The 12014-nt window shown below is 39.3% G+C and overlaps 1 non-coding gene across 1 annotated transcript; it reads right to left on the reverse strand.

Annotated features, from left to right (window-relative positions):
* Positions 1 to 6900: 6900 nt before the first annotated feature.
* Positions 6901 to 6973, reverse strand: TRNAY-AUA (transfer RNA tyrosine (anticodon AUA)). The gene has a single exon. It is a non-coding gene; the product is annotated as a tRNA-Tyr (tRNA).
* Positions 6974 to 12014: the final 5041 nt, after the last annotated feature.

Here is a 12014-nt window from a genome sequence, read left to right on the forward strand (position 1 = left end):
ATCTTATGGAACACAGCAACTGAAAGAAGTAAAAGAAAACTTTAGATTATCTTTAACTGAACTTTCAAAGAAATCTGAGCAAACACTGAAGCTATGGAATGAAAAGAAGAAACAGAAATTCCCAACAGAAAACACATGATTGCTAAACGAAAAAAGTATAAGGGAGGCAGTGTACTTAAAAATAAAACTTAAAAATGTGAGGACATTTTAATAAATTACTTAGAAAAATCAGAGTAAGGCAATAAGGATGTAAAAGTTAAGAAAGAAATGATCAGAAATATAGATCACAGAACAAAGAGGTCAAATATAGTCATAATAGGAGTTTTTAAAAAAATAAATTGAGGAGAAGACATAATAAAGAAAAGGGAGAAAAATTGCCCAAGGATAAGAAAACTTTGATATTTAGATGCAGAGGGCTCCCAACTAAAAACTAGATAATTTTAATGAAAACATACCCCACTCCAACAATATTTTTGTCAGTAAACATTTTATAGGGAAATTTAAAAAATTATTTCTAGAATAAGAATATGTCATAAGTATTAGTCAGAAAATGATATGAACATATAACTTTGGAAAATAGGAAATAATATTAATCACTGGTTTACAAAAGAAGAAACCTAAATATCCAAAAACATATGGAGAAACAAAGATGTAAACAGTGGCTGTTTTCTTATCATATTGAAGTAAATTAAAATAGTACAAAACTTGGTATTATCAAAAGTTTGGGAAAGGTGCACTCGAGTACATTTTTGAGGATATAAACTAGAATAAACGTCTTGCATAGCAGTTTTTAATATTCATTGGAGTATATTTGCTTTACAATGTTGTATAAGTTTCTGCTGCTGCTGCTGCTGCTGCTGCTAAGTCGCTTCAGTCATGTCCGACTCTGTGCGACCCCATAGACGCCAGCCCACCAGGCTCCCTGTCCCTGGGATTCTCCAGGCAAGAACACTGGAGTGGGTTGTCATTTCCTTCTCCAATGCATGAAAGTGAAAAGTGAGAGTGAAGTCGCTCAGTCGTGTCCGACTCTCAGCGACCCCATGGACTCCAGGCTCCTCCATCCATGGGATTTTCCAGGCAAGAGTACTGGAGTGGGGTGCCATTGCCTTCTCCACTGAACAGCAAAATGAATCAGCCATACATATACATCTATCCCCTCCCTCTTAGGCTTCCTTCTTATTCAGGTCATCACAGTGTATAGGGTTCCCCGTGCTGTACAGTAGGTTCTCATTACTTACGTAGTTTATACATAATATCAATAGTGATCTTCAATCAATCCCAATCTTCCAGTTCCTTTCACCGCCCTTTCTCCCCCTTAGTATCCATACATTTGTTCTCTAGTTTGCCTAACTAACACATAGCTAATGTTTTTTTCAATTCTGACAAATTTTCTATCTCCTAGTGTTTATTCAAAAGAAAAAATATGTGTAAATACCTAGCCATAAGAATATTCAGCAAAAAGTATAATAAGAGTATAACTTCAGAAACAAATATCTAAAATTTGTCCTTTGGGTAAAGACAATATGATCATAAGTAATACACTTAAATAGAAAAATATTCACAAACTTAAAAGAAAACAAGTTTTAAAATCTATCAAGACTATACTTTCAATTTATGTTTACATGTTAAGTTTATTGCTGTGTAAACAATATTTTCACCGTCTTCTTACTACAAAGCCTCCCTTCCCCAGCCTCTGGTTATTCACTCATTTCTTACTGCTACCCCCATGCATCCTATATAGCAACTGTTGTCCTTCCCTGGGCTGTGAGTACATGTGGCTAATAAACTGTTGTCAAGCAGACCTGCACAGTGTCAGATGTCATGTGCTTGACCATCCCCATAACCCCGCAGTGGGGATCCCTCTTTCACCAATATGGTTAGGAAGAGGCAAGTAAGACAAACAAACAGCAAAAAAGAAATAACAGGGAGCTCAGCTGGGTGTTCTGTGACAACCCAGAGGGGTGGGATGTAGGAGTAGGAGGGAGGCTCAGGAAGGAGGGGATGTATGTATACTTACACCTGGTTCACATTGTTGTACAGAAGAAACCAACACAACGGTGCAAAGCAATTATCCTCTAATTTAAAATGTAAAACAAATACTAAGGAAATAACTAAGGAGAATCTGCTGTATAGCACAGGGAACTCTATGCAATGCTCTGTGGTCATCTATATGGGAAGGAAGGGGGTATAGGTATACGTATATGTATCAGTTCAGTTCAGTTGCTGAGTCATGTCTGACTTTTTGTGACGCCATGAATCGCAGCATGCCAGGCCTCCCTGTCCATCACCAACTCCCAAAAGTCATGCAAACTCACGTCCATCGAGTCGGTGATGCCATCCAGCCATCTCATCCTCTGTCGTCCCCTTTTCCTCCTGCCCCCAATCCCTCCCAGCATCAGAGCCTTTTCCAATGATTCAACTCTTCGCATGAGGTGGCCAAAGTACTGGAGTTTCAGCTTTAGCATCATTCCTTCCAAAGAACACCCAAGGCTGATCTCCTTCAGAATGGACTGGTTGGATCTCCTTGCAGTCCAAGGGACTCTCAAGAGTCTTCTCCAACACCACACTTCAAAAGCATCAATTCTTTGGCGCTTAGCTTTCTTCACAGTCCAACTCTCACATCCATACATGACCATTGGAAAAACCATAGCCCTGACTAGAGGGACCTTTGTTGGCAAAGTAATGTCTCTGCTTTTGAATATGCTATCTAGGTTGGTCATAACTTTCCTTCCAAGGAGTAAAAGTCGTTTAATTTCATGGCTGTAATCACCATCTGCAGTGATTTTGGAGCACCAAAAAAAGAAAGTGTGACACGGTTTCCACTGTTTCCTCATCCATTTCCCATGAAGTGATGGGACTAGATGCCATGATCTTCATTTTGTGAATGTTGAGTTTTAAGCCAACTTTTTCACTCTCCTCTTTCACTTTCATCAAGAGGCTTTTTAGCTCCTCTTCACTTTCAGCCATAAGGGTGGTGTCATCTGCATATCTGAGGTGATTGATAATTCTCCCAGCAATCTTGATTCCAGCTTGTGCTTCATCCAGCCCATCGTTTCTCATGATGTACTCTGCACAGAAGTTAAATAAGTAGGGTGACAATATACAGCCTCGATGTACTCCTTTTCCTATTTGGAACCAGTCTATTGTTCCATGTCCAGTTCTAACTGTTGCTTCCTGACGTGCATACACATTTCTCAAGAGGCAGATCAGGTGCTCTGGTATTCCCATCTCTTTCAGAATTTTCCACAGATTATTGTGATCCACACAGTCAAAGGCTGTGGAATAGTCAATAAAGCAGAAATAGATGTTTTTCTGGAACTCTCTTGCTTTTTTTGATGATCCAGCGGATGTTGGCAATTTGATCTCTGGTTCCTCTGCCTTTTCTAAATCCAGCTTGAACATCTGGAAGTTCACGGTTCACATATTGCTGAAGCCTGGCTTGCAGAATTTTGAGCATTGCTTTCCTAGCGTGTGAGATGAGTGCAATTGTGCAGTAGTTTGAGCATTCTTTGGCATTGCCTTTCTTTGGGACTGGAATGAAAACTGACCTTTTCCAGTCCTGTGGCCACTGCTGAGTTTTCCAAATTTGCTGGCATAATGTGTGCAGCACTTTCACAGCATCATCTTTCAGGATTTGAAATAGCTCAACTCGAATGCCATCACCTCCACTAGCTTTATTCGTAGTGATGCTTTCTAAGGCCCACTTGACTTCACATTCCAAGATGTCTGGCTCTAGATGAGTGATCACACCATTGTGATTATCTTGGTCATGAAGATCTTTTTTGTACAGTTCTTCTGTGTATTCTTGCCACCTCTTCTTAATATCTTCTGCTTCTTTTATGTCCATACCATTTCTGTCCTTTATCAAGCCCATCTTTGCATGAAATGTTCCCTTGGATAGCTGGTTCATTATATGCTGTACAGTAGAAGCTAACACAAAATTGTTAAGCAACTACACCAATAAAAATTAATTTTTAAAAAAGAAATTAAGGCCATTGAGTGAAATGGAAGATTGATGGAACAATATCCTAGAGCACAGACAAGCTGATGGATTCCAACAGAAAGATAAATGATTTAATTTTTCCAAGGAAGAAAGCTCCATCCTATTAAATAGAAGAAAGGGAGAATAGAAGGATGGTGATCCAGCTGTGCCCTTGCAGAATAGTTTGGGCCTTATTAGTAAAGTAGGAAACATCTGCTAAGACCAAGAGGCAGCAATAAGAGTTGGACTTATGATGTTGATCCCTTAGGATATTTTTGCTCACAAGTAGCGTAATTTCCAACAAAGAATAATTCGCAAGCAATGAACTATCTCTGATATAGGAAGCCTAGAAGCAGGCAATTTCAGGATGAGTTGACAGGCTCAACAAATATTAGAACACAGGTGTGTCGTTTTAAAAACTTTCTCCATCTCCTGAAAGTGCTAAGATGGAGATTGCATCACAATTTCAGATACCCTCTCCAAAGAAGGGAGAAAAAAAATTAAAAAGAAACACATTTTTGCCTGAATATAGATATTCAGTTAATAGATAGATGATGATGATGATGATGATGATGATGATGATGTGAGTGTGTGTGTGTGTGTTAGTCACTTAGTTGTGTTAGTTGTTCTGTCATGTCCAACATTTTTTGACACCCCATGGACTGTAGCCCACCAGGGGTCTCTGTCCATGGAATTCTCCTGACAAGAACACTGGAGTGGGTTGCTCTTCCCTTCTCCAGGGGATCTTCCCAACCCAGGGATAGAACCAAGGTATCCTGCATTGCAGGCTGATTCTTTACCATCTGAGCCACCAGATAGGTGATACATACATACATATATAGATATATAGATAGATAGATATTATATATATATATATATATATATATATATATATATATATAATGTTTTACAGAAGCCATTGGCAAATATCCCCTAATCTCATTGGCCAATACTAGTCAATAAATAATCCTAAATGAGAAGGAAAAAAATGAGATTAGCATGACTGACAGAATAATTCATTTTTACTCTGGGGTTGAGCATTTTTTTCCTTAATAAAATGGGGGTTCTGTTAGAAAATAACAAGGAAAAGAATAATTCAAATCAAGCAACTTACAGAGTTTGTTCAAGGGAGTTTGGAAAAGTTTTGGAAGAGGAGTTGTGGATAATGCCATAAGGAACCCATAAATCATGAATGAAAGGATTACTGGGCAGCTGTCAATACAACATTGAAAGTAGAAAATCATGAATTTATAGAAAATATAATATTCTAGTTTGAAACTTTCCTTGGAAACACATAACAGACTAGGAATCAGAAGTAACTATGTAGAGTATCAAAGGAAACAAGAATGCTAAGATGTTCATGAAAAAGATTTCTAATCTGTCACTATGACATCCAGAACTTTAGAAGGATGGACCTAGCTATGAGTTACAAGAATGGACCCAACTATGTTACAAGAATTAAAGGAAAAAACATATAGCTTTGGGCATTTGGAGATCTGGATGAAAAAAAAAAAAAAGAATTAGCAGGTGGCATAAAGGGAATAAAGAGATTATAGTTAAAAAAAAAAAGAATCCATATTTACTGGCATCTGGAATAATTTTGCCTCAAAGTGTAGACATGGCAGAGAGAGTCTGAGAAAACTTGGATATAAATGCAGTGATTGTAAAGAGATTAAGAATATCAGAAGGATATTTTTCAGTGCAGTGAAGAGAGTGGCAGGAATAATTTTTATTTTGCCTATGTTTTCTGTATTCCTAGTTATACTACACTTTTACTTCAGGTCAGGGAGCATATTCTACATTCTTTTTCTTATCCTAATCTATGAAGTTGGAGAAGGAAATGGCAACCCACTCCAGTATTCTTGCCTAGAGAATTCTGTGGACAGAGGAGCCTGGTCAGCTGCTGTCCATAGGGTCACACAGAGTCGGACACAACTGAAGCGACTTAGATGTATGCATGCATTGGAGAAGGAAATGGCAACCCACTCCAGTATTCTTGCCTGGAGAATCTCAGGGACAGCAGAGCCTGATGGGCTGCCATCTTTGGGGTTGCACAGAGTTGGACACGACTGAAGCGACTTGGCAGCAGCAGCAGCAGCAGCAGCCATCTATGAAGAGGAGTGAGGAATGGTGGTTGTGGTGGGGTTGGAGATGGTCCCCTAGGCTTCCAATATTTCATACGGGCTTCAAATTTCAATGATCACGTTAGGCTTGCACAATTAGATTTTAAGTACTTTTGTAAATAATTTTAAGAATTCATAATAATTTCATATTATTAATTGAGTTAGATATTCTATTTAAATACAATTCTTTCTCTTATAATTTCAAAACACATGCTCATCTTATCTACCAGTGATGCATTTCCTCCAAATTCAGTCTAGGTGAAGACTAGAAAATGCAGGTGCTGGGAAATTTAAGCCATGCCACTGAATGCCAGTTGCATATCTGGTATCAGAGTGGTATTTATTGTACTTAGTTTAAAAATAGGAGGCTAGAAAAAAAATGTCAGATATTGGAGGCTAGAAAAAAAGGTCAAACAATAGTCAAGAGGTTGCGTAATTTGTGATATTTCTATAAAGGGATATCCTATAAGACATAGCCATAAGGCAGTATTATTTTTAAAAATATGTATTGACATAAAACTAAAGCACAATGAAATTCTAAGAATCAATGCTTTTACTCATGTGAAATGTCCAACAGTTTTATTTATAAGAATATGGGTGATTTTCAAAATGATCTTTAAGATATTATTATTTTTCCAAAGCAAATATGTATTATTTAAATAATAAATCTTGGGTTCATGTATAATTGTATCTGACTCTGCGACCCCATGGACTGTAACCCACCAGGGTCCTCTGTCCATGGGATTCTCCAGGCAAGAATACTGGAGTGGAGTGCCATTTCTTTCTCCAGGGGATTTCCCTGACCCAGGGATTGAACCTAGGTCTCCTGCATTATAGGCAGATTCTTTACCAACTGAGCCATCAAGAAGCCCAATTCTTATGTAACAAATATCAGTGACAGACCTAAAGCAAACCAGTCCCTCCTAAAGGAAATCAGTCCTGAAATATTCATCGGAAGGACTGATGCTGAAGCTGAAACTCCAATACTTTGGCCACCTGATGTGAAGAACTGACTCCTTTGAAAAGACGCTGATGCTGGAAAAGATTGAAGGTGAGAGGAGACGAGGACGACAGAGAATGAGATGGTTGGATGGCATCACCAACTCAATGGACATGAGTTTGAGTAAACTATGGAAGTTGGTGATGGACAGGGAGGACTGCATGCTGCAGTCCACGGGGACACAAATAGTTGAGCACGACTGAGCGACTGAACTGAACTGTAGGCAAACTATCCTTTATAAAAATAAAGAGGATGATTGGACCCGGAAGGAAAGAATAAGAATTGTTGAGAGCGTCAGAAGGCTTTTCACATCCACTAGGCAAGATTTCCACCCACTCCTGGACTCCTCTCCCCCTCCCTCTCTCCCTTCCCTTCTTCCTCTTCCTGCCAGGTAAGTAGTGAGATTAACCTCTGAGTCACCATAGTTCTTATAGCTTTGTTTCCTGTTTGGAACTCAGGCCAGAAGATATGAGCACAGTCTGATTCACCCACTGTTTTAAATAAATATTATTTTAAAATAAATAAATATTACCCAAGGCTTTTCCAAGTCCCTCAGGCAATTTTCCTTCACCCTTTCAGCATGTTTGTGTTTTATCATCCTATGATGCCTCCTAGATTGCCTAATTAAAAACACTCCATACTTGGTCAAGATGCCTTCGACCTCTCTGAACACTCCCCACGTTCAAACAGGGCTGAGTGCATTACAGCTGTAACGGTCCTTTGGTTTTAGCTGGGGCTCTATGAAAAGCAGGCGAGGAAGCTGAAGGGTGCTCCTAGGGCTGACGACTGGATTTCCCAGGAAAAGCATCTATACCACTCTCACAAGTATCCTCCACTGGGACCCAGGACTGACTCTTCTAAAACTGCAGTATGAGTATATGAAGAATCCTAAAGCAAATAAGCCAATGTCGATAATGATTACATCCCAGAATATTGCCATGGTCTGCTCCTCTTGTTTTTCCTGATGCTTTCTTCACTTTTTCAGGTTTCTTCACAAGCCTTTCTCCTTTTTTAAAATGTCAATTATTGTCAAGGATCATTTTTATTTTCTAAACTGTCTGCCTTCATACCCCGTCCTCTACTTGTTCTAACTTCTACAAACATGTGGATGTATTCTAAACTTAGGTCTCTTTCAGGATGCTTCAGTGTTCTGACTAGATCCTTCTCACATCCCTTTTTCTAGTTCCGTGTGCCCACACGCCAGGTTCTGCAAGTTTTGTTTCTGAAGGCTTGCTTCTGCAACCCTCTTCGGAAGGCAGTTTTTGGGTTACTGGAGTCACTTTGCCTAAACATGTGAAGTAACTGGAATTTTGTTCCATGATGCAGACCATTGGTAATGACAGATGTGTGTGTGTATGTGTTAAGTCGCTTCAATCTGGTCCAACTCTTTGCGATCATATACTGTAGCCCACCAGGTTTCTCTGTCCATGGGATTCTCCAGGCAGGAAAACTAGAGTGGGTTGTCATGCCCTCCTCCAGGTTATCTTCCCTATCCAGGGATCAAACCTGCATCTTTTACCTCTCCTGCATTGGCAGGCGGGTTCTTTACCACTAGTGCCACCTGGGAAGCCTACTAAGGAAGGCAATGGCACCACACTCCAGTACTCTTGCCTGGAAAATCCCATGGACAGAGGAGTCTGGAAGGCTGCAGTCCATGGGGTCGCTGAGGGTCGGATACGATGAGCGACTTCACTTTCACTTTTCACTTTCATGCATTGGAGAAGGAAATGGCAGCCCACTCCAGTGTTCTTGCCTGGAGAAGCCCAGGGACAGGGGAGCCTGGTGGGCTGCCATTTATGGGGTTGCACAGAGTCAGACACGACTGAAGTGACTTAGCAGCAGCAGCAGCACAGTATAAACACCCAGCTCCCTTGCTTTGAGCAGCATTGTTTTGGGTGTGGTTTGTTCTCCAGAGTTCTGTTTGTGATCAGAGAAGGCTGGAACTTCACCTGAGACTGCATCCTAGACTTTATTGGATGTAAGTTTTTACAATATTGTGTTATTTTTTGCTGCACAACAATGTGAATCGACTATTTGCATACATAAATCCTGTCCTTTTTGAGGCTCTATCCCACCCCTCTAGCTCGTTACAGAGCATCGAGCTGAGCTCCCTGTGTTACACAGCCAGCTCCTGTCTTCCCCTTCCCTATTCAGCTTCCACTACTCCTGGAAGCACTTTTATAAATCACTCACACATGAATTTTTATCCTAGAATCTCCTGGGGAGACTGACCTCAGATGCTGCTAGACTTGTAATTTATTTATACAACATATCTATCAACACAGTCATCTGGATGACCCCCATGTACCTTAAATTCAATTCGTCGATAAGTGATTTTTATTCTTTTTCTCCTAATCCTGCTCCCACTTTCATATTCCCTAACGTCTAAATGCACTCAGGCATCTGAGACAGAAGCATAGGAGTAATTCTAGATGTTTCTCTCATCTTCAACCCCCACATTCCCTCAATCACAACTTTTACCCATGTTAATTCATTACTGTTTCTTGAATATGTCCTCGTTTCCATTCCCTTTGTCATTCTATGTTTCTAGCCTCCATTCTTAACACTTAATTTTATAATCTTACCGAGACGGGGCCCCAGAGACTATCAATTACCCTTTTACCAGAACACTCCTTTCCTTTTCATTCCTTTCCTTCTGCCACAACCACAAACTTACCACTCTCAATCAGTTCCAGGATGTCTTACGTCCCTCTTTCATATAGCTGAATACTGCTAGAAAATGATCACTCAACAGTCTTAAGGGTGCTTATATCTAAAAATAGGACTTCCCTGGTTATCCAGTGGTTATGGCCCTGCACTTCCACTGCAGGGGTGTAGGTCCTCTGGTCGGGGAACTAAAATCCCAAATGCCAGGCTGCACAGCGAAAAAACTTAAAAAAAAAAACAAAAAATTTTTAAATGAGTTTGCTCATATAACTCAGCTAAATTTACTGATTCATTACTTGTCTTACACAGTACTTTTAAATTTATTTCTGTAGGTATTTTAAGGTTTTTAAAAATTTTATTTTAATTAGAGAATAGTTACTTTACAGTATTGTGATAGTTTTTGCCATACATCAATATGAATCAGCCATAGGTATCCATGTGTCCCCTCCATCCTGAACTCCCCTACCACCTCCATCCACAGCCTATCTCTCTAGGTTGTCACGGAGCACCAGCTTCGGGTGCCCTGCCTTATGCATCAAACTCGCACCACCTATCACTTTTACATATGGTAATGAATATGTTTCAATGTTATTCTCTCAAATTGGGTTGCTGCTGCTGCTGCTAAGTCGCTTCAGCCGTGTCCGACTCTGTGCAACCCCATAGACGGCAGCCCACCAGGCTCCTCTGTCCGTAATTATAATCCTGTAATTATGTAGTGACATATCTATGTTTCTGCCTCAAAATATTTTTTTCTTACAGTACTGTAGCTTCACTAGCTTTCAATTGGTGATTTGTCTGTTGTAACTTTTATCTTTCCACTTTCAACCTCTCAGTGCTCTTTTATTTTAGGTATGTTTTTGTAACAGTATTTTCTTCCATTTTTCCCTTTTTACTAAATTTCCCTGGGATTCTCCAGGCAAGAACAGTAGAGTGGGTTGCCATGTCCTTCTCCAATGCATGAAAGTGAAGAGTGAAAGTGAAGTCGCTCAGTCATGTCTGACTCCTAGCGATCCCACAGACTGCAGCCTACCAGGCTCCTCTGCCCATGGGATTTTCCAGGCAAGAGTACTGGAGTGGGTCGCCATTGCCTTCTCCCTCAAATTGGGTTAGGGCTTGTTAATTTTGTCTTCTTGGATACAATAAGCAGTGAATTTTGTTTCTCTAGTCTCCAGTTACCTTACTGAATTTTTTCATTATTTGTGATAACTTTTAGATGTTTATCAAGAGTGCTTGAAAAGAATGTGCGCTGGATTTAGTTTTTATATATTCTACTGAATCATATGAAGTTAATTGCCAGTATTATATCAAGAGTGTTTGAATAGTGGTAATTTCATAAGTTATGTATATATCTCTGCGTATCTATTGTTGTTGAGTCACTAAGTCATCTCCAACTCTTTGCGACTCCACGGACTGTAGCCTGCCAGGCTCCTCTGTCCATGGGATTTTCCAGGCAAGAATACTGAAGTGGGTTGCCATTTCCTTCTCCAGACAATCTCCCTGATTCAAGGGTCCAACCCATATCTCTTGCATCTCTTGCATTGTGAGGCACATTCTTTACCACTGAGCCGCCAGGAAAGCCTCTATATGTATCCCTATATATATATCTGCCTATGTTTTCATTGTGTGACTTAAGTTTTGTATATGTTTACTAATATTTTTTTCTTTTTGATCAGTTAATTAGCTAGTGACATACTAAATTCTGTCACTGCAATGATGTATTAATATTTATATTTTTCTTTCTGTAATTCTATCAAGTTTGCCTTATGGAGTCTGAAGCTTTATACACTCTGAAGCATGCAAATTTATATCTTCTTGATAAGTTTTTTATCCTATAATTATGTAGTGACATATCTATGTTTCTGCCTTAAAATATTTTTTCTTATAGTATTGTGGCTTTACTAGCTTTCAATTGGTGATTTGTCTGTTGTAACTTTTATCTTTCCACTTTCAACCTCTCAGTGCTCTTTTGTTTTAGGTATGTTTTTGTACCAGTATTTTCTTCCAATTTTCCCTTTTACTAAATTTCACAACTTTTTAGCTGATAAGCTTTGTCTTATTACTTACATTGAGAAAGTTATGTTTATCACATTTTTCTGTGTTTCTGTTTACCATGTTACTTCTACAGATACTTTTGTTTTATTGCTTCTTTTATTCACTAAGCTTGACATTTATACAGTGTACTTCTGTTGATAGTTGATTACCCCAAACTTGTAGCACATGTATTTCCTAACAATGTATTCAG

The sequence above is a fragment of the Ovis canadensis genome, chromosome 2, assembly GCF_042477335.2.
Source record: "Ovis canadensis isolate MfBH-ARS-UI-01 breed Bighorn chromosome 2, ARS-UI_OviCan_v2, whole genome shotgun sequence".
NCBI classification, from domain to species: Eukaryota; Metazoa; Chordata; class Mammalia; order Artiodactyla; family Bovidae; genus Ovis; species Ovis canadensis.